The 22,019-nt window shown below is 33.6% G+C and overlaps 1 protein-coding gene and 1 long non-coding RNA gene across 4 annotated transcripts in view; one reads left to right on the top strand and one right to left on the bottom strand.

The window, feature by feature from the left end:
- LOC145279589 (uncharacterized) overlaps positions 1-7,288 on the top strand; it is a 511,586-nt gene extending 504,298 nt beyond the window's left edge. The window contains exon 4 of the long non-coding RNA XR_013868404.1: positions 6,771-7,288. This is a non-coding gene — a long non-coding RNA (uncharacterized LOC145279589). The remainder of the gene's footprint in view (positions 1-6,770) is intronic.
- Positions 1-22,019, bottom strand: part of LOC145279588 (uncharacterized) — a 495,739-nt gene that overhangs the window by 326,697 nt on the left and 147,023 nt on the right. The gene's annotated exons all lie outside the window — the stretch shown is intronic.

Genomic DNA, 22,019 nt, shown 5'->3' on the forward strand with positions numbered 1-22,019 from the left:
GACGGGTGGATAGAGAGAGAGAGAGAGAGAGATGGACGGGTGGATAGAGAGAGAGAGAGATGGACGGGTGGATAGAGAGAGAGAGAGATGGACGGGTGGATAGAGAGAGAGAGAGAGATGGACGGGTGGATAGAGAGAGAGAGATGGACGGGTGGATAGAGAGAGAGAGATGGACGGGTGGATAGAGAGAGAGAGAGATATGGACGGGTGAATCGAGAGAGAGAGAGAGAGAGAGAGAGAGAGAGATGGGTGGATCGAGAGAGAGAGATGGGTGGATCGAGAGAGAGAGAGATGGGTGGATCGAGAGAGAGAGAGATGGGTGGATCGAGAGAGAGAGACAGAAAGAGAGAGAGAGAGAGAGAGAGGGACAGCGATATCAAGAACGAGACGTAGAGACTGAATGAGAGCGAGATAGAGAGAACAGAAACAAAAAGTGTAAATATAGAGAGATGGAGCATAAAAAAACGAAGAAAAACCAACAAAAAAAAAGAGAAACGAAAAGCAAATTTTAATCACACTATTTTTTAAATTTCTTTAATTATAAAAATAATTAAAATACAAAAGGCTTTATTCAATCACCACCCAGACAAGTTTTTTTAGAGGGGGGGGGTCTGGGAAAATGGTTAGGTTGTTTGTTTCAGGCTTTATTTAAAAGATCCCTACTGTTGCAAGAACATTTTCTATTTTGTTCAAAAAGAAACTTTTTCTTGGGGGCATTCCTTTCTAACTTAATGAAAAAAATAACGTAAAAGGGCGCTGCCATCTGTTTTTGAATCCCACAAAATGACGAGCTCTTCTCCCCTTCCCCTATACCTGCAAACATGCCGGAGTTCTGTCCTGCTTGTTAGGAATAATGAATTTGCTTTGTCTTGTAAATGGATTCTCTTGCTGCTTGCCATCTAAGTGTGGACGTTTCGGAGTTGGAAAACCACAAACAGTGGCAAAAATTTAAATTCCTTTATGTTCTATTCTTCTAGGCAGACAATCATAATTCAGACTCATAAAAAAAACTCTCACACAACGAGAAAACAATTCCCTTGAGGGAAGAACTTAATCTTCATTTAAAAAATCAGCAACAAAATTTAATTGTATTCCGTGATTAACATTCTCTACACAAAGAAATGATTCTTTATTTGAAACAAATTTGGATTCTTTGGGCTACTGTTTCATTTCGAATGTTATTTTCACAATGTTTCGGTCGATGCAATTTCCGACCTTCTTCAGGTGTTATAATGATCTGGGTCGTAACGGTTAAAATACTTGTTAAAATTTAGTTGTAAAAGTTACTCTTCAGGCGGTTGAAGGTTCAATACCCAGTGCGGGCGACACTCAAAATACAATTGCGGATTAGTTAAGACTTCTACAAAGTCATGGCTGATGGAACGAGAGCATTCTACCACCATAGATTAAATAAACTGTTCTGTTCGAAATTCCGTGCAAATTCCAAAGTTCAACAGAAAAATTTCAAGATTTAACAAGACACACCTGAGAAAGGTCGGAGGTTACATCGACCGAAACGTTATGAAAATAAAAATCAAGATGAGAACAGTAGTCCGATGAATCCAAATAATATGAATAATCAATCCTCATCTCAAACATTCAAATTCTAATGAAGACGTTCACACTATTCACTTTTCCTGGTCCATACCATCATTATCATCAAGTTTACTGTTTGTTTCGTAAGTATTGAATGGCTTTAAAGAAATTAACTTCTTAGTTAACCTATCATTGCTAAGGTCTTTATTTAACCCTCTTTTTCAAGTCCATTTTTATCACTTTCTCGTATCTTTTCATTGGCCTTCCTCTGTGAACTGGACCTCCCAATCATTCCAATCAAAAATCATTCAAAGAAATTCACTTTCAAAATTAATCTATCTCTGGCCAACTGTTTCTCTCAAATTTTTATCACCCCCCCCCTTTCCTTGGTCTTCCCCTCCGAACTGAACCTGCTACCTTAATTGTTCAACGCCTACCAACCCAAGAACCATCACTCATTCTTTCAACGTGACCATACCATCAAAGTCTCCTGTTCTGCATTATCAAGATTTAATTTTTGAAGCCATCAGAATTAAGTCAATCTTAAGACTTAGATTACACATTCATCGTATCATTTTCATATTATTTCAGTTCATGCAACACATGTCCTCAACTCAGTGGCCAGGTTTCACTTCCATACAGAATTACATTGCATACACCTGCCTGATAGAACTTTTCCTTTGTCGACAATGGTGACGTTTTGCTAAAAGGTTTATATAAATAGTTACGAGTGCATTTCTATCTTAAATCTCACTTGTTGGCAAGGACGGGGAGACTGGAATTCGCTTCGAAGAGCAGAGCTGTACAGGCTTCTAAATTCCAGTTAAATCCCAATAATAACGGATCCTTGTCTCAAAGGTTCAGGCTATTTTCACTGAGAAATGATGTTGGTTTTCCATTATATTTCAGCTGAATTATTCATGTGAACCTGTACGCATTAGTCGATGGCAAGTTTAGAACAAGTTGGACAAGAAAGATATGAAACGGTTCGTGTGAGAAGACACCCAAGCACAATTAGTGGGAATCTAATTAGAATTCTATCGGTTGTTGGCCAGATTTTGAGGTCGAAGAAAATAGTGAAATGGAAACAAATACCGAGAAATTTCAAAGAAAGTGATCCAAGATTTCTACTTAAGACGATAAGCGAAAGAGTTTATCGACCCGAGACAATTATTAACCGATCTTGATAGAAGACACGAAGGCAATCAGCAATGATTTATTCTCTATTAGAAAGAGAAAGAGAGAGTGAGTATGGGGGGTGAGATAGAGAAAAAAAGAATGAGAGAACAGAAAAGAGAAAGAGCAGCGAGAAAGAGAGAACAGAAAAGATAGAACAGAAAAGAGGGAGAGAAGAGAGAGGAGGAGGAGAGAGAGCGAGGGGGAGAAGAAGAGAGAAGGGAGAGAAGAAGAGAGAGGGGAGAGAAGAAGAGAGAGGGGAGAGAGAAGAGAGGGAGAGAAGAGAGAGAGAGAAGAGAGGGAGGAGAGGAAAAACTAGAGATAGTGAAGGAGAGAAGGAAACGAGAAAGAGAGAGAGAGAGGGGAAAGGGAGAAGAAGCTCAAATGTTAGTCAATGCAAAAGATATGTCATTCACATTGATGTCTTTCCAGCGAAACCTTTAATGCTTCGAATCAATGAGAAGATGCAACGGAGATAATGCTAGGATTTACGGTAGCTTATTCTAAATAAGTACAGCATGGAATGTCGATTCGAACGGATTAATCACAAAGTAGAAAATACCATGGTCCCCCCTCGCAATTTCCTATAGTGAAAGAGGAGCCATAAACAATCGAGCTCGCAGAAACCTTTTTTATATTAGATAAACACATCCATGTGTGCGTATTCATAAATCCATATATCCCTCTCCCTCCTTTATATATATATATATATATATAACAACTAATAATTATAGCGATGGTACGTGTAAATAAAAATGTAAATATATAAAAATAATACTAAATAGTGGGACCTGTGGAAATTCCACAGGGGAGTCATTCATATGAAATATATTGATGTTGGCATTCTGTAGGTGTTCAATGTAAATGGAGACGATCTGATATCATTGTAGCTTTTTTGTTTAAACTGCAAAAGTATTTATCTAAGCTAGCACAAACGCCCCGCAAAGCCCGGTTGTAAAGTACGCTTAAATATGATATTTTAATTCTTGCAGATTTCGCATATATCATTATAGAGTTAATGTTCTATGGATTTTTATATATTATAAAGTTGCGATTTCAAAAATAAAATAAAAATATATCCATATGACTTGGATGCATTAGCTTAAACCAAAACCTAAATAAAAACTTATGAAAAAAATATATGTATGTATATATATATATATATATATATATATATATATATATATATATATATATATATATATATATATATATATATATATATATATATATATATATATATAACTCGAGTTTCTTCCGCCATAATTGAAACCGGAACCAAAACTTCTGAAGAATTCTTGGTAAAATTATTTATTACAAGAAATGGAAGTACATAACAATTAAACGAACCGGATGTAAACGTGACACAGAAAATAACATACACGCTAGCGCATTAATATATAAATAACAAAGACGGGTGGGAGTTATAAACAGTATAATGGATTCAACGAAACACTATATAAAAACAGTAGTTTGTAAATAACAGGCATTTTTATTTTTGGAGACAGGAACAGATAACACAGGTAAGAAATACTTTTTAAATGACATAAATTGGTTAGTCTAATTCATCTGGAGGAAAAAATAGATCCAGTATCAAAAATATTTTTGCTCATGTGTTTTAAGGGAGGTGGTGTTTCATCAACACTGCTGGAGAGCTATGATTTTACATACTGTTTTGTTTTTAAATCCTCAAAACAATGTTTCATGATAAACAACTGATGATCTCTTAAAGAAACATTAGTACTATTGTTTGTTCATTTAAGTAAAACTATTGCGATGCAGGAAATTAATTTACTGACAAAAATGGCATTTTTCTTTCTTTATTAGTTTTAAAGAAACTTCCAAGACATTATATATATATATATATATATATATATATATATATATATATATATCTTCCCTACTATTATATAAGAAGAAATTTGTATCTGTGTCTCTATAAGTTTGTTCCCTGTAGGTTCAATGGTGATGATATTTATGAAATTTCACACAAAGGAACTTTTGCTTAGCAATGTTCTTATATACGTTTTGTATCGGAATGTCTCCGATAAGTATCGATAATCAAAATAATCTGATGAAAGACGGTACAAATGATTTTGACCAAAGTTAACCCCTTACACAGCCTAACATTACAAGTGCATTTGAGAAGTTTTATTATCACACAAGTCGAAAGGCTCGACATATAAAATCAACAGTAGGTTCTTTGATATGACAGGGGTGCGTTCGAAATGAATGTTTTTGTTTAAAGCACAATTGAACCATGATACTTTACTTTTTACATTTTAAACTTTAATTTTCGCCATAATTTATAAAAATAATTTTATAAATCAACACTAGGTTCTCTACAGTGCAATGTAGATTACAATGTATTGTGAAATAAGTCATAGCGAGAGGCATGTGAGTTTCCTCCTGATGCACCACGATGGGTCCCCAACTAGAGCAGGCAATCAATTGATTTGATTAAAAAATGGGCGATTTCACGGATTTGGATGACAATTAAAATATAGGAGTGTGAAACATTTGTTGATCATCATTCAATCCCGGGCATCGTCAGGTCACCATGTTAGTATATATATATATATATACACACACTAGTAGGCCATCCAGCATTGCCCGTTCATAAAATACGCTTAAATATGATATTTTGATTAATGCAGATTTCCTATGTATTATTATCTTATATTGAAAATGAAAATATAGTAATGGTTTATAAAGTTTAAAAAAAAATGACTGGTGTGCCACCACTGAGAATCGAAACCAAAACGTTTAGCTTACGATTTACTTTTTCATTTGACGTTAATGCTTGAGCTATAAAGACATGTTTGCTGCAAAACTAAAACTTAAAAATGAACCAATAGCTATTATGTTATGCATGCATATTCGTAATGCCGTCGTTCGACCTTGATCTGGCAAATTCCATTTTTTTTCACTTTTACACTGATTTTCCCCGGCTAAAACCCAAATATAAAGTTCTGCATGGTTCGAATACCCTATATATTAAGTTTCATGTCTGTAGACCAAAAACTGATAGAAGTTTGTTAGGCAAAATTTTTTAAACAAATACATATATATGCATACATAAATATACATAGAAAGAGATTTGTGTTTACTATAACTTTTTTACGCAAATATTACGCAAGTATATATATCATGTATAGTGACTTCAATTCCAGATTCATCTATAACAAAGTTGTATTTTCTTTTTAATAAAGTTTTTTTTTAATATGAATATCAATACACAAAACAAACAAATTTATAGGATTGCAAACTTTATTTTCATATTAGCTGTATCGCCTGAAGAAGTCTAATTACTAGTAGCTTGCTGACCGAAACATGCTCATAACTGTGTAGCAACATATTGTGTAAAAACAAATAAAGAATACACCCTTCTTTACTTTGGTATTGAGCACTCTTGTTACACTTCATCGGTTACTTAATTTCTCGAAAACAATAACCTCAGATTATATATGCATGTATATTGTGCGCGAGAGAGAGAGAGAGAGAGAGAGAGAGAGAGAGAGAGAGAGAGAGAGAGAGAGAGAGAGAGAATATTATTAACAGAACTGCATTGATATATTTCTGGAAATACTTCTTGCCAGATATAATTATTTTTTCAAAACCGACAAGAATATATTTGCAAGTGTTGTACAAGTGTCTTTGTGTGTATTTTATTTGTATATAATAGAGAGGTGTTCCAAATATGTAATCCTTTTAACCTAGACAATCCAATAAACTTGCATATTTTTCGAATATTTATCGCTTGCAGAATCGATATACATAGTTTAGGAGTTTGGCTTCATAAGAAATAAAGATGGCTCCCAAATTTACTCTTCAAAACAATAATCCCTTTGACAGTGTTCAAATGTTTTGTGTTTTTGTTTCCTTTTGCAGTTGTCACACCATTATTTATGAGTTTTGTGATAAGTTTTTTTAAAATTACAATAAAACGAAGAAATAACAGTAAAAACTATTTTACAATTGTAATTTGAAAGTTTGGTTTTCAATTTTACGAAAAGGTGATTTTAATCAAACTAAATGTTATCTTCCTATTTTTGCAGAGAAAATATTTTTACGAAAAACTTCACTGATGCAGATGATCAGCAAGTCACAAAACAAGGATGCTTAAGAATTTGTCAAACCATCATCTTTTGGCGAGGAACAAGGTGTTGTATCTGTTCTGATACTACACTTCAACTTTTCTGTCCTCGGTCAGTGGAAGAGAAATCCTTCACGACTGAGACAATTTTTATTTTTGTTCCTATCCAGAGTGCCCCTTTTCTTCACATATAAACCGACGTTGTGTCTAACTCTGCCCTTGTGGAAAGGCAAATAAATAGGAACCTTAATTCTACAGTCCATAGCTGCTCCCTATCCCCCCCCCCCGCTTCTGTCCAACAGGATTTATGATTTCAACAAAATGTCAACAAAACAGAACCTGAAGAACGGTTTTGAAATTCCATCTCCAAGTTGTTTCAGGAATTAACAAACGACACCTACGGGAAGAGGTCAGAGGAAAGAGAAAGAGATGTCATTCACAAGAATCCAAAATATTCCACTGGCATTTAGCTTGTGTACGCCTCCCCACTTCCAAACAAAAAGCGAGGAGTGAACAGGAAACTTGTCGCCCCCCCCCTCCCGCCCATGGGCTTATTTTTCTATGAGTTTTGATAGAGAAACTTGTTCTTCAGTGGCTGTCGTTGTCAAGCAAAGAACATAGATCCACACGACTGAACAATATATCACACCATCTTTTAGATGATTGCTAACAATCCAGTGTTCCATTTTGGTCATTTTTCATTTGATGGCTGCAGAATTGTCTCCCGTGTTGCTATTCCACCCTCGAAAAGGGTGTAACCACCACTGAGGTGGTGTGCATTGCTTCTTTTCACTGCATCTAAAATCTGGCGCTGTATGTGACATTTAGACTTAGACACATGCACACCATACATAAATATTTACAGGTTCTGCTGTACCTACTAACGAAATGCTCTAAACTAGTACCAACTAAAAAGAAAAATTTGGATTTAGATTCTTCAAACTACTGTTCGAATTTGGAGTGCCATTTTCACAACGTTTCAGTCGAAATAACTTCGACTTCTTTCGGGTGTATCTTGTCAAACTCGGGAATCTTTACCAAATTCTAGAATCTGCACAGAATTTTGAACGGAACTCTTTATTTAATCCAAAAAGATAGTATTAAGTACTTCATGTAGTGGATAAAATGCTGGGGAAAATTCAAGGTTCAATCCTCTGTGTGGGCTTCACAAAAAATAGAATTGCAAATTACTTAAGACTTCTATCCAATGATGGCTGACAGAACGAGAGAATGCTACCCATAAGGATTAAATAACGGTTCCATTTGAAATTCTGTGATGATTCCTGAGTTTCACAGAAAAATTCAAGAGATTCATAAGATACACTTGAAAACGGTTGGAGGTTACTTTGTAAAACATAACACTCAAGATGAGAATAATCGTCTGAAGAATCTAAATACGAATAGTCAATCTTCATGTCAAAAATACAGAAAAGTAATAAAAAAAAAAGTTCAAAGATAGTATTAAGTTTGTGCAAAAAAAAAAAATGTTTTTATATATATAGTTGGACGTCAAAAAACGGCATTATTTTTTCACCAATCTAATACAATTTCTAAAACTTGACACTAAAAAATATCAGAATTTTGAAATATGAAAATATATAAAAAACAAAACCAAAATTGTTGCAGCATTTTATTATGAGAAGAGAAGAATATTTGTCCCAAGACAACATTTATTTCTGGAAGCGAAAGTTTTGCATCACTTTTATGCACTTTGCAAAGACTAAAATCAAAATATAATGCTATTAAACCTTATGCTTAGAATTCTTATTTTAATTTTGATGATATTGATTAACCCAGCGTTAGTTCCAGGGGGTGTTTTGTCACCCCAAGTTTGCTTAAGTGTTCTGAATTCCTAGTTGGCAACTTATTTCTTTCCTGGCCCAGTGAGGGTATACCACACATGGTATGGTGCAGTTGTATCTCAGTTTTCCTTGGAGGTGAATCAGATTGAAAGGTAATGTTTATGTAATGAACTCATATTCATTTTTATTTCTATTTTAATTTATGGAAACATTTTGTGTTCATCGTAGATATTAAAAAATAACCCAAAGTGGTGTATCCTGTGGGTATTTTTTTTTTTTTTTAATAAATGTGATCCAAATCTAAATTTTTAAAAAACTTTTCATGAGTTTTATAATTTATTTTATTGTATTATTTTATATTGATATCAACAAGATACAAGTGATTCAAACTGTAGATATATCCTGAACCAGCAGGAAACTATATTTTACAAAATAATAACACTATAAAAATTTTTGTGTTGGGGTGCATAAACACTCCACGGGACTAACTATGTTTGAAACACCCAAGGTGACTAACGCAGGATTAATAAAAAAATAAAAAAAAAAAAAAAAAAAAAAAACGTTTAACGCTTAAGTTTAAGAGGTTTAAAAAAAAATAAATAAAATTCGAGAAATATTAATTGGTTTCTAATGATTATGGATCAGATTTAACGCACATCTAATATATTTGAATTTTCAAATGGGGCATCATTCCTACATTATGGTCTCTACAAACACTTAAATACTGCAAAGAAACTGAAAATTTGAGAATATTTATCAATTAGTGTCTAGTATATATTAAATGTTCACAAAAGTCTTAAGGTCTTCCTCTCCTTGCTGCATCCTTTGCATAAACGAAAATAAAATAAATATAGTTCACATTACCTACATTTATGCATAGCAGCTGTGTTCCAAAATGCATAATGATCGGTTAATTATTTTAGGAGTGACTTATGTCCATATAAGTATATGCACACATAATTTTATAAAGATGGGCGTATGAGAATTAATTTTTGGATTTAAGAATGTGAAATTTAATAGGAAATGCTTAAACGTGTGTATTTCCAGAAAAATTGTTCAATTATTTTTTATAGTTTAACATTCAACATGAAATGTAATCTTTATAATTCAAATTTAACGCTGTAAAAACCATAAAACAGGAAAAATAAAACCTCATTCGTTTTCTTTAAATACTAGAGCTTTAAGAAGAGGTGGAGGGGGCGGAGGATGTTGGTTTTGTGAATATTGCTGTGGCCAAGAAATGGTGATGGTTGGTTTTTAAAAAAAGAAAAAAAGGAAGAGAGAAAGGTGCAAAATTAACAACAAAAAATCCCTCTCTCAACATTTCCCCCCTTTAGATGACAAATTGAATGAAGGGTGAATAATTACAAAAACTCGCCTTCCCAGCACCACTACTGCACTTCCAGAAAAATGCAAAAATATCAACTCCAAACACAATAGCTGTGGTATTTACAACATATATTTTCTTCAATGGAATGTTCTTGGATCATGAAATGTCCCTAGACCATAAATTACTCTTTCTCTTCTGTAGATTTTTATAATTTTAGACTTGTCAGTACTTGTGAGGTCACAATTCCTAGCTGTATTTATTGTTAAATATTATATAAGACATTCTTCTTGCACAACTAAAAAGGAATATTATTTTTTATTGGAATCCTTGGAGATTAGTAATTTGTGTAGTTACTTATTTGCGCACAGTTATCCTCATCTTCATAGTTGTTGTCTCATCACAAATCTTCTGGTGATTATCTGCGACAGGATATAAATGCCCTCGTAACTGTATCTCCAATAATTACTGCCTTCCATAGTTCTTATCACCACGCTTTGGCCAACTAATCCTCTGGCCTGCTTTGAAACCACTATCTTCAGATAAAGCTCACCTGGAACCTTCGAGATTCAGCGCTTCTATCCACTGCGCAACAGATAGAGGTGTTGAATCTTTACATCTGAATGTAGCGGTTTCAATCCTACCCAAAGCAGACCAGTGGTTTAGTTGGTCAAAACGTACTGAGAAGACAAAAACTATGGAAGGTGCTAATTACTAGGGTTAAAGTTACGAGATTCAGCATTTCTATCCCGTTGCAGTTAATCACCTGAAAATGGTCAGAGGATAAATTAGCCGAAACGTGGTGAGACAACAACAACTATGAAGATGAGGATAACAGTCCATAAGTAAAAAAAAGATTGAATCTCTTTACTTCATATTATTCTTATGGATAATGTAGAAAATAAAGAGATTTGTTATTTTGCAATTCATTTGTGTACGAACACATTATGTAAATTAGATAACAAAATCACTAAACCAATGTTAAATAGTCACTCTTCTCTAAATCCTGACAGACATTAAAACAATAACGATTAGGTGAATCGAGAAAGAAGTTAATTACACATTGCGGCAAATCAGAATTAAAATGGGATTTTTTTTTTCCAAACATCACTCCATCTTAGGCATAAAATGTAATTTAACATAAGAAAAAAGTCTTTAGGAAAACAAAGAGAAATTCATTTAGTTCAATAATAGCTGAAAATATGCAAATGTGCGTGTAATATATTACTAGGTTAAAGGTATCCAAAGACAAACACCACTGAATATAAAAAGGTCATTATTAGTGCTCAATAAAAAAGAGCAAGACATGTTTTTATTTGTTTTTTCTTTTTAAGGATTATGTTCCGATGTAAACCGGAAGTGTAGGTTACTTGAGATCACTTAATCAAAACAGTAGCATTGTTATTGTTTTAATTCGTTGAATTGGAATTAAATAAAAACATAAATATATTAGTGTTGGCATGATACTTCGGAATTGGGAATCGGAAAAATCTGAACTTTTATGGGTATTAGAATCAGTATCAGAAAAATTTGTGCATATTTCCCGATGCCAAAAACAATTCTTTTAGTTGACTCCTTTTTTTTTTAAATTTCAATTTTGTTTAAAGAAAAATCTTCCACTGCTAGTATTAATGATAAAATCTAATACATAAAAGGCTACATGTCTGTTTCTCTCCATATGTTCACTATCTCTTCCGAAATTAAAAGTTGCAGAGCGGCGCAAGGGACTCAAATGATTTGATTTTATATGAGCCGTTCTTTTATGGGTCTTTAGACGGTTAAAATAGTTTTAAAGGGTATCAAAAATGGATAAAAATTGAAAAAAAATCGTTATACATTTTTTACATTCATTTTAGTTTATTTTTAATCAGTTCATATGCATGTCACCTTGGTACTGTGGTAACGTCACCAGCTTTGAATGTTGCAGTTTTGTTTTTAGTTTCGATTCTAGCTGATGACACCCAAATACTTTTTTTTTATTTTAGAAATCACGACTATAATAATGTATACGAAATCTGGACAAATTAAAATACCATATTTAAGCGTATTTTACGACCAGATAAAGCACCCCCCCCACTAGTAATAAATATTTGATTTTAAACAACCAGTAAAACTAAAATCTATAGATCATCCCCCACAAATGTTTTTCTTTTACGCTTGAGAAAATATCTGTGCATTCAACATGTGTTTTTACGGTAATCGAGAAAAATAACTTTATAGTTAAATATTTAGAGATTTATAAAGAATCAGAATCGGTAATTTAGTACAGAATTGGTAGTTGTATCGGAATCGGGAAGATATTGGAATCGTTCTATCACACAAAAGTGAGTAAAAAACTGCTGGACGAATCCAAGTATTTAGGAAGATTGAGAAAGCAAATAGCAAGTCAGTTAATCTCTCTGTTGTCGTCAATTAATTTCCGTAAAGAAAAGTTTGCTTTTCTTTCTATACCAATTTGTACATTTTAATTTCTTGCGGGGAGGGGGAGTGATTAGAGCCGTTGAATCACTACAGTTTCTGGTGTGCAGTGTCTGAAGATAGCAGTTCCAACAGTACCCAAAGCAAGCTAGAGGATTAGTTGGCCAAAACATTGTGAGACAACAACTATGGAAGGCAGTAATTACTGAGACTCAGCATTCCTATCCTGTCGCGATTAATCACCTGAGGAAATCCAGAGGATGAGTTGGCCAAAACGTGGTGAAACAAGTATGAAGAAGAGGATAGCAGGCCGCAAAGAAATAAATACCGAGTTGTATGTTTTGATTTCTATTTTGCTTCTTTTTTCTTTTATTCATCTGTTATCTCCTATTATTGCGAACACCAATAAACGATAATTATTTTTCTGTCATTTTTGATGGAGGGTGTACATTCGTGACAGAACGAAGGAATAAACAACGATGACAGAAACGTAAGTCACAGTTGATTAGTTTTAGTTTCTTCTCTCCGAATAACTTTACAATTTTTCCAAAAATTTGTCGCAAACTATTGTAAATCACTTTTCAAATCAGAAAAAGAAAAACAAAACAAAAACAAACAAAACAAGGAAATATAATACTCGAGCCTTCCCCCTTCACCATCCAGGAGGGATGGATGAGTCGAGTGAAAGTTGAGAACGAATGTGTGGTCCAACGATGTTTCCGTTATTTAATCCAGCACATAAGTCAGCAGAGAAAGTAGGAAATAGATCTTACACCTAAAAAGATAGCTGCTACAATGGCCGTTCCATCCCAGCCGCCATGTAACAATAAGTTAATCATTTAAAATTACTAAAAGTAACATCCAAACCAAGTTGAACTTGTTTACTCTCATCATGTAAAAAACTGAGGAAGTCTTTTGTAACCGGTGTTACATATACGCATGCATTATTATATGATAAATGATATATTATATGTATGATAGTCATCCACAGACAGCCGTTTCGTCATCTACAACTCAGAAACCTGCTCAACCAATAATAATTATACATTACCTGAAAGTACTTTGTTCAAACTTCTCGGCTTAACGTTCACAGGAAACATGAGTTAGAACAGATATATTAAGTACACTGTCAAGGCTGCTGCAACGAAAGTGGGCTCTCTCTAGCATGCTAGAAAGTTACTTACACCCGAGAGTATCCTGTACCTATACAAGGCCACCATTCGCCCATGCATGGAGTATTGTTGCCACATTTGGGCTGGTGCATCTGCTACTAGTCTCTCACTGACTTAAATCTATTGGTTTCACATAAGTCCATCATGTTAAATAGTGAATTGTTTCAAATTGATAATGTTAAATAGTGAATTGTTTCAAATTGATAATGTTAAATAGTGAATTGTTTCAAATTGATAATGTTAAATAGTGAATTGTTTCAAATTGATAATGTTAAATAGTGAATTGTTTCAAATTGATAATGTTAAATAGTGAATTGTTTCAAATTGATAATGTTAAATAGTGAATTGTTTCAAATTGATAATGTTAAATAGTGAATTGTTTCAAATTGATAATGTTAAATAGTGAATTGTTTCAAATTGATAATGTTAAATAGTGAATTGTTTCAAATTGATAATGTTAAATAGTGAATTGTTTCAAATTGATAATGTTAAATAGTGAATTGTTTCAAATTGATAATGTTAGATAGTGAATTGTTTCAAATTGATAATGTTAAATAGTGAATTGTTTCAAATTGATAATGTTAGATAGTGAATTGTTTCAAATTGATAATGTTAAATAGTGAATTGTTTCAAATTGATAATGTTAAATAGTGAATTGTTTCAAATTGATAATGTTAAATAGTGAATTGTTTCAAATTGCCTGCTTTTGAATAATTGGGGGTTTAAAATAGATGAACAATCGTAATAGGTAGCGCCACTGGTTGGTTGATATTATAGTTCAATCATGATTGGCTTAAACTGCAGATTAAAATTATAAATACGGTCAATTGCAAATATTCAAACAATATTTCACACATATTTATTTGAATAAAATTGATGCAGCATAGTCAGACTGTAGTGAGAAGCTCATAACAAGAGCAAATCAAGAAACCTGAAAGATAAATCTATAATAAGATGGGTCTTTTAAGTAAAGCTATTGGTTAGAAATGTCAAACTTACAACGTAAATGCATAAAAGATAAAAGAAAAACAAAAAAAAAGAAAGAAAAAGAGAAACAAAGAAAAAAATAAAAAGAAAAAAGGAAAAGAATAAAAAAGCAAAAAAAGAAATAGGAAACAGAAAAAGAAAGAAAGGAAAGAAAAAATCACAAATCTTAGAAAGAATAAAAAAGGAAAGAAAGAAAAAAGAGGAAATAAAGGAAAAAGAAAAAGAAATAAAAAAGAAAAAGAAGTAAAGAAAAGGAAATCAAAAGAGAAAGGAAAAAAGAGAAAAGACAAAGAAAAGGAAAAACACAAATGTCAGAAAGAAAATGAAGAAAAAAGGGAAGGGAAAAAGGAAAAAGGATAGTAAAAAGGAAAATAAAGAAAAGGGGAAAAAGAAAAAGAAAGGAAAAGTAACAGAAAAAGAAAGAAAGAAAGAAAAAGGAAAAATAGGAAAAGAAAAAAAAATACACAAATTTTGGAACCGTGATGTTATCTAGTTCAGATGACCTGTTAGCGTTGCATGAATTACCCACAGTTCTCAATGAACAGACCAGACCTAGCAATAGTTTTATTATCATTTATTTATTTTTTTTAATGGGGGGGGGGTCTTTTAGATTCAAGTGGTTTCTCTCTTTGATCGCCTCCTTCTGAGAGAATATCCATTTGCCAATTGCTTTTAAACTATAAGAAAGAGTTAAAATGATGGGGGGTGGGGGTAACAGAAGAATAACGTTCATGGAAGAAAAAAAAGCTGGTTGTGGAATGACCCCAAGATCATAAATCTTAAGTTCACCAGAAAGGAACTCTTTGATGTTGGATACTATATTAGTATCTCAAGAAGGAGGGGGGGGGGCAACATTTCACATTGGTAGACATTTTGAAATCCAATTAAGGAAAGGAGAAACTATGAATGAATTTTCAGTAATATATATATTTTTTTAAACAAACGGCAAATTTAAGTTAATAATTATTGCAGTAATCATTACTATTACCGATGTGTTATTTTTAAAAAGTAGGTACATGCAAAATGAATGCCGATGCTCAAAATGTATAAAAACAGTTTGGCCCCTCCCTTTACTTAAAAATTCAGCAAAAATCAGGAAATTAACTAATTTTAATGAAATTTTCAATATTTATCAAATAATGATTACGAAATATAATGAACCCATTATTTTCATTTAAATCTTAGTGGAAATGCATTATTTTGTTTTAACAAAAATACATTTACTAAAGTTGTGGTTTTCAGTAATAAAAAAATTAATGAATTTATTTTTGCTTTTTTTATATGAAAATAAAGCGTCGTAAAGTTGTAAGAATAAAAGAATTAATTTTTTCAGGAAGATTACGAAAAAACTTTTATAGTCCGTATTAACAAATTCGATATAAGTACTGTTTTTTGTTTAAACCCACAGATTTTTAAAAAATCGGTTTTTCGACTATCTTAACAAGCACTGAATATTTCTAAGTAAAGGCAATCCATTATCACACTGAATGTAGGAGAGTATAGTATGCTCACCACATCAATTGTATATGAATAATAATAATAAAAAAATGATTTCAAAATTGTATATTTGAAATCCAATATAATAGATTCTAGCTAAACTTTATCCGTGCTGACTCATCCCGGCACAGTTTTGATTTTCTTGAACTTTTATTGCTGAACTGTAGCAATGCCAACCGCGATTAAACAACCATTGTCCCACGATAAACTCTCTTTTTCAGTGGGTATCCAGTATTTCAAGATAGAGTAGAGCCAGGGCGACATTAAAAAAAGTAAAAATTATATTACTTGAATTATTTTATTATCTGATGTTTTCCTATGGAAACTGAAGTTTTTGTCGGTCCACTTTATGATACATCGACACTTATGTGGGTCTTAAGTACTACAGCATTATCAATTATAAACATTCATTCAAGGATTTATTTTAACTACATATTTTGTGATGAGAAAATAGTTCACCAGTAAGGAAATGTATGTGGGGAGGGGGTGCTTTCCAAAAGTAATGGCTTATTTTTTATTCTGCCTGAATGGATCAGAAAGGATTGCAAATTGCATTGTTATGATGACTGAATTCATGCATTCATGACCTGAAAGTTTAATTTCTTTGTTGCACATATTAACAGTGTGAGACTAAGAAAGCAACCCCTATCATGGACGTACGCCAGAAGCATATATGCGTCATCGAATTCCTAGCAAAAGTGCATTGATGGTGACTATGTAGAAAAATAAATTCTGGAGCACAAAAAGTTGCTCGTTTTAATGGTACTACTCCTGTTTTCAAAGCTCTTCAACTTGGGGGGGGATAAGAGGAGGCTTTACTTTTGGAACAACCCTCGTAATGCACTAGAATTCAAGATTCATTAAATTGATAACGTACACCCTTGCCACAATCTTAAAAAAATGACTATTGAAACCATCGAATAGAAATCTTTCGATATAAAAACACCCTTTAGTCGACTTTCGAAATTAAAATGAGCTTAAGGGAAAGAAAGATGAAATAAAAAATTCAATTATGAAAGAATTTTAAATTCCTTAAATTCTCAATCTAAAATCTAAATTAGTACGTTTCAAATTTTCAATTCTTTGCTAAACTGGGGTTCGTCATCGGATCTGTTTCATAATTGATCAGCCGAACAAAATCATAAATTCAACAGATGAATTTGAGGAATTTGGAAATATTTTGTAATCGCAATTTATATCGGATCTCCTTTGGAAACGAAGAATTTTTTTACTATGAATTTTTTGTTCCATTTGTTTCTGGAATATTTCTTGTATGATTGTGCATCTGGCTTTTCTCGAATTCTTCATTCTTTCAATATAATTCACCCCTTCCAACTGGCTGCAATATTTAATTGAGATTCGCTTAAATGGACTGATATCTAAAGAAGGATTAAAACATTTGTGATAATAGACTTTCCTTTGATTTGTGGTGACTAACATTAGCTCATATATATTTCGCGATGGCTCCGATTTTTTTCATGGAAATTAGCATAACGCATATATTTAATTCAAAAGAGCTCACTAGCCTAGACCAGTTAATAATAATAATAATAATAATAATAATAATAATAATAATAATAATAATAATAATAATAATAATAATAATAATCCTGATTTTGGTTACTAACGTCTCCCTGAAAAGAGATGTAATTCATTTTCAAAGAACTTTCCCTCAATCTCGGCTCCAAACCAAGAGCTTCAAAGGTCAAAAGTTTTCCTGGGAATATTGATAGCACCTACAATAGCAAGGGTCTGACGACCGCTAAACACATCGGGGAATCGTAGTTTTTTCAAATGTCTTTCCAGACGCCTTGATACTAAACCTAACGTACCAACTACCACCGGGATTAGTTGGGTTTAAACTCCGTGCATACATCGTCATCGTCGTAGTAGTAACAACAACAACAACAACAATAATAATAATATGATGATGATGATGATGATGATAGGAGTTGTGGGTGAATGCTATATCATTGTAGTTCGTAGCAAACACCATGGACAAGAATTATTATTTTAAAACGGTCTATGGATCAGATTCAATGGTGTCGAATTAAAGAGCCCTCTAAAATGGTGATCGATAAATTAGCCAACTTCATTCAAATGCTTTAAAGAATCGAATGTATAAAATATATTTTGAAAAAAATTAAATTAAAAAAGATAAACGAATTAAAAAAAAATAAACGAATAAAAATAAGTAATATTCCCAGGCAATTACGGGAAGATACAGTTCGTTTGTCATTTATATATCTATAAAAGTGTGTGTGTGTGAGAGAGAGAGAGAGAGAGAGAGAGAGAGAGAGAGAGAGAGAGAGAGAGAGAGAGAGAGAGGACAACTCTCAACCTATATACTCAACAAATTTTTTATCTACAGACTTGAAATTTGGTATATAGGGAATTCAAACATATGGAAAACTTTTTAATCGGTTTTCACCCCCCCCCAAAAAAAAATAAATAAAAATGAAACAAACAAAAAAAAAAACGCTGCAGAGGGGTAAAAAATTTTAAAAATTGGTACGTGTGTTTGGGTGAGTCATCGAATTTTTGCTAACTGTTTCAGGAATGCGCATGCATAATTGATTTTTTTTTTTTTTTTTTTACACAGTGATCACCACTTATCAAGGCCCGGAAGCCACTCAAGGATAAGGGTTATTGCAAGTACATTACGTCAGTGTAGAGATTTGATGAAGTGTTTACTTAAGGGGGCGGTTCATTAGGAATTTGTTAACGTTGGATTTGAAGACATCCAAGTTGTAGTCCGGTGGGAAGCAGGCAGACGGAACAGAGTTCCACAGGCGTGCAGTTTTAAGAAAGAAGCTTTGTTCATGGAATCCGCGTTTTGATTTAGGCACAGATATAGAGTGGGGGAAATTTTTCACAGTGGATTCGGCTAGACGGGTGTTTTCCGTGAAAGACTGGCGAGGGGGGACCAGAGATTGGAGTTCAGACGAGCACCTGCCATGGAAATAACGATAAAACAAGGATAGGCTCGCAACGTCTCTTCTGTGGGAGAGAGGTTGCAGGGTAGAGAAAAGGGCATCCCCCACTAAGCCACGAAATCTATTTTGTACTCTGTCAAGGCAGGATAGGCTGTTTTTAGCAGCTCCTGCCCAGATATGGCAACAGTATTCCATCCTTAGACGTACTTGGCTTTTATATAGATAGAGAATTGCATCAGTAGTGAGATATCTTCTGGAGTGGTAGAAGGATCCCACCATCTTTTCAGCGACCTTAGCAACAGACTTGATGTACGTGTTCCATTTCAGATCAGGAGTAAAGGTCAAACCCAGAAGTTTGTCAAAACATGGGGCCTCACCCAGATGAGAGCCATCCATCCCAATAGATGCCAGATGGGGATCAGAGCGTTGATGATGTAAGGATAGGAGTTTGGTTTTAGATGCATTAAAGGTAACCAGCCACATCTTCCCCCACTGAACCACGCGCTCGAGATCAGAGGAGAGAGAATCAGAGAGAACTTTATCATTTACAGCCTTTGATGTGTTGCCGTAGATGGTCGTGTCATCAGCATAGATGTCAACGAATGATTTAAGTATGTGTTTAGGGAGGTCATTGATGTAGATCAGGAAGAGAGTTGGGCCCAGGATTGACCCCTGAGGGACTCCAGCATTTATATTGCAGGCCTCCGATTTTTGTCCATCTACCACTACTCTTATGAGCCTATCAGAGAGAAATGATTTAATGATTGAGAAAACATTTCCAGTTATACCGTAGCTGGAAATCTTGTGAAGTAGACCCTTATGTCGAAGGCCTTTGATATGTCAAGAGCATTTGCCCTAGAAAGGAAGCCTTTGTCAAGAGATTCACTAATCCTGTGGGATATAACCGTCAGCACATCTGCGGTAGATCTTGCAGAGCGGAAACCATATTGTGTGTCACTAAGAAGGTTATTCCTGCTGAGGTGGTTGACTATTTCTCTATTTAATATGGATTCCAGCAACTTACTCATAACACACAGGAGACTTATTGGTCTGTACTGAGAGGGAGATGACTTATCACCTAAATTCTTAAATACAGGGCAAACTGATGAGGTCTTCCAGGGAGTCGGAAAGCACTTCTCCTTAAGGCAGCGCTTAAATAGTTTCGTAAGTATGGGAGCAAGTTCTGGTTGAAGCTTTTTTAACACTATAATTGGGATGCCATCAGGCATTGCTTTACTGGAATCTAGGTTCTTGATTAGCTTGGCGACCTTATGCACAGATATTTGTATGTTACCTAGCTTGTTCTGTGTTCTAGGAGGAAATATGGGGAGTTGATGGCCTTCATCGCATAGGGTAGAATTAGCTGCAAAGTTCTTTGCAAATAGTTTGGCCTTGTCTGACGCTGACGAGATTACCTCTGGTCCATTGATAATGGTTGGGATAGAACGCACACTTCTGTTCAGGATCCTATTTGTTATTTGCCAAAACTGGTGGGAACCAAGCCGCTGATCAGCTACCTTGGATTTAACAGACTGGGCATATAGCTCTCTTGCATTTTTTATTACTCTTTTACAGTGGTTGCTGGCAGTCCTGAAAGCAGCTTTAGTCTCAGTGCATCTATTACGTTGGTAGCTATGAAAAAAGTGATTTCTGTGCGCGATAGCAGCAGCACATTCTGGGGAGAACCATGGCTGGCTGTTAGGTTTTTGTTGAAATTTTTTAGATGGTATGAATTGGTCTATGCCTACAATTAACCATTCGGTCAGATCTGATACTATAGAGGACACTTCCTTTTTAAACATGGAGTGCAGAGGTAAATCAGATATGAATTCGCATTACAGATTCTTTATGTTAAGTATGAGTAGGCTTGAAATAATTTAACGATCATGTCAAGCTGGCATAATGGTTATCGTACTTGACTCACTGTAAGTTTTGGTTTCGATCTCAGCTAGAGTATTTTTATTCATTCATTTTTGACTAGCAAGAAGTGAATTGTTTAGAAAAAAAAACATAATACTCGCATGCACATCTCAAGTTCTGTATGAATTAACATAATAGTTATGCGTATTTTACGATCGGGCAACGCTGGGCAACATGCTAGTATTTCTATAAATTGTCACAACATCGGGTGAAAGATATTATAGCTACGAAAAACTGATCATAGTTTCTATTAATCTCCGAAATTTCAAAGAAACCAGTCATTTTTTTTTATTTCTCCTCGTTAAAACCTTCACTTTTAAAAAAAAATTTTCATCTATTTTTCTAGATTTTTTTACACATCTTTTAAACACAGTTGTATTGCATAATTTTTTATCCCCTTTTTTTTACAAATATCCCCTCATAAAACCCCCATTATATTTGCTTTTCGTTGCGTAATTTAACACCCCCTACTTCTCTTATTTTCTTCCTTTTTCTATCATTCGCTCCCCCTTTACCCGCAACCCTCCGTCATTCTATTGCATTTACACCAAATATATTCTTTTAATACATACAAGCCTGAAGCGCCGATCTTTACTGACAAACGGATCATAACTATTATCTATCATAAAAAGAAAAAAACACCAAACAACACTTTCTTTTCGTTACAGCGTTTTACTTTCGTAACACAATGAGGGATACTTGACCTACATTTCATTTCTATTATTGGAGACAGTTAAGACGTTGTTAACGTGGAAAAATAATTTAATCTTTTATAAATTCATTTTAAATAGAAGTTTTGTTTCTATTTCTAATTTAGTTTTATAGTAGAGAAAGACTGCAAGGCAATCGAAAATTAGATTTTCCCCTGGAACAATATGCATTTTCTTTTGTCAACTAAATAAAAAAATGTTCTACTCACCACTTTATATATATATATATATATATATATATATATATATATATATATATATATATAAGCTCTTTTTCATGTATCCCATTTCCTCTCTAATTTTACTTAATCCCGTTCTTTCCTTTCATCCACACAAATAAAAAAACAACTCAAGGAACTGAGAACTTTGTATCTTTCTTTGATTGCCAATTAAGATCCACTTATCGATTTAGACACTCTTCAGAAAGGATTCACACACACAA

Source organism: Euprymna scolopes, chromosome 7 (genome assembly GCF_053919585.1).
Source record: "Euprymna scolopes isolate OS-2025 chromosome 7, ASM5391958v1, whole genome shotgun sequence".
Taxonomy (NCBI): Eukaryota; Metazoa; Mollusca; class Cephalopoda; order Sepiida; family Sepiolidae; genus Euprymna; species Euprymna scolopes.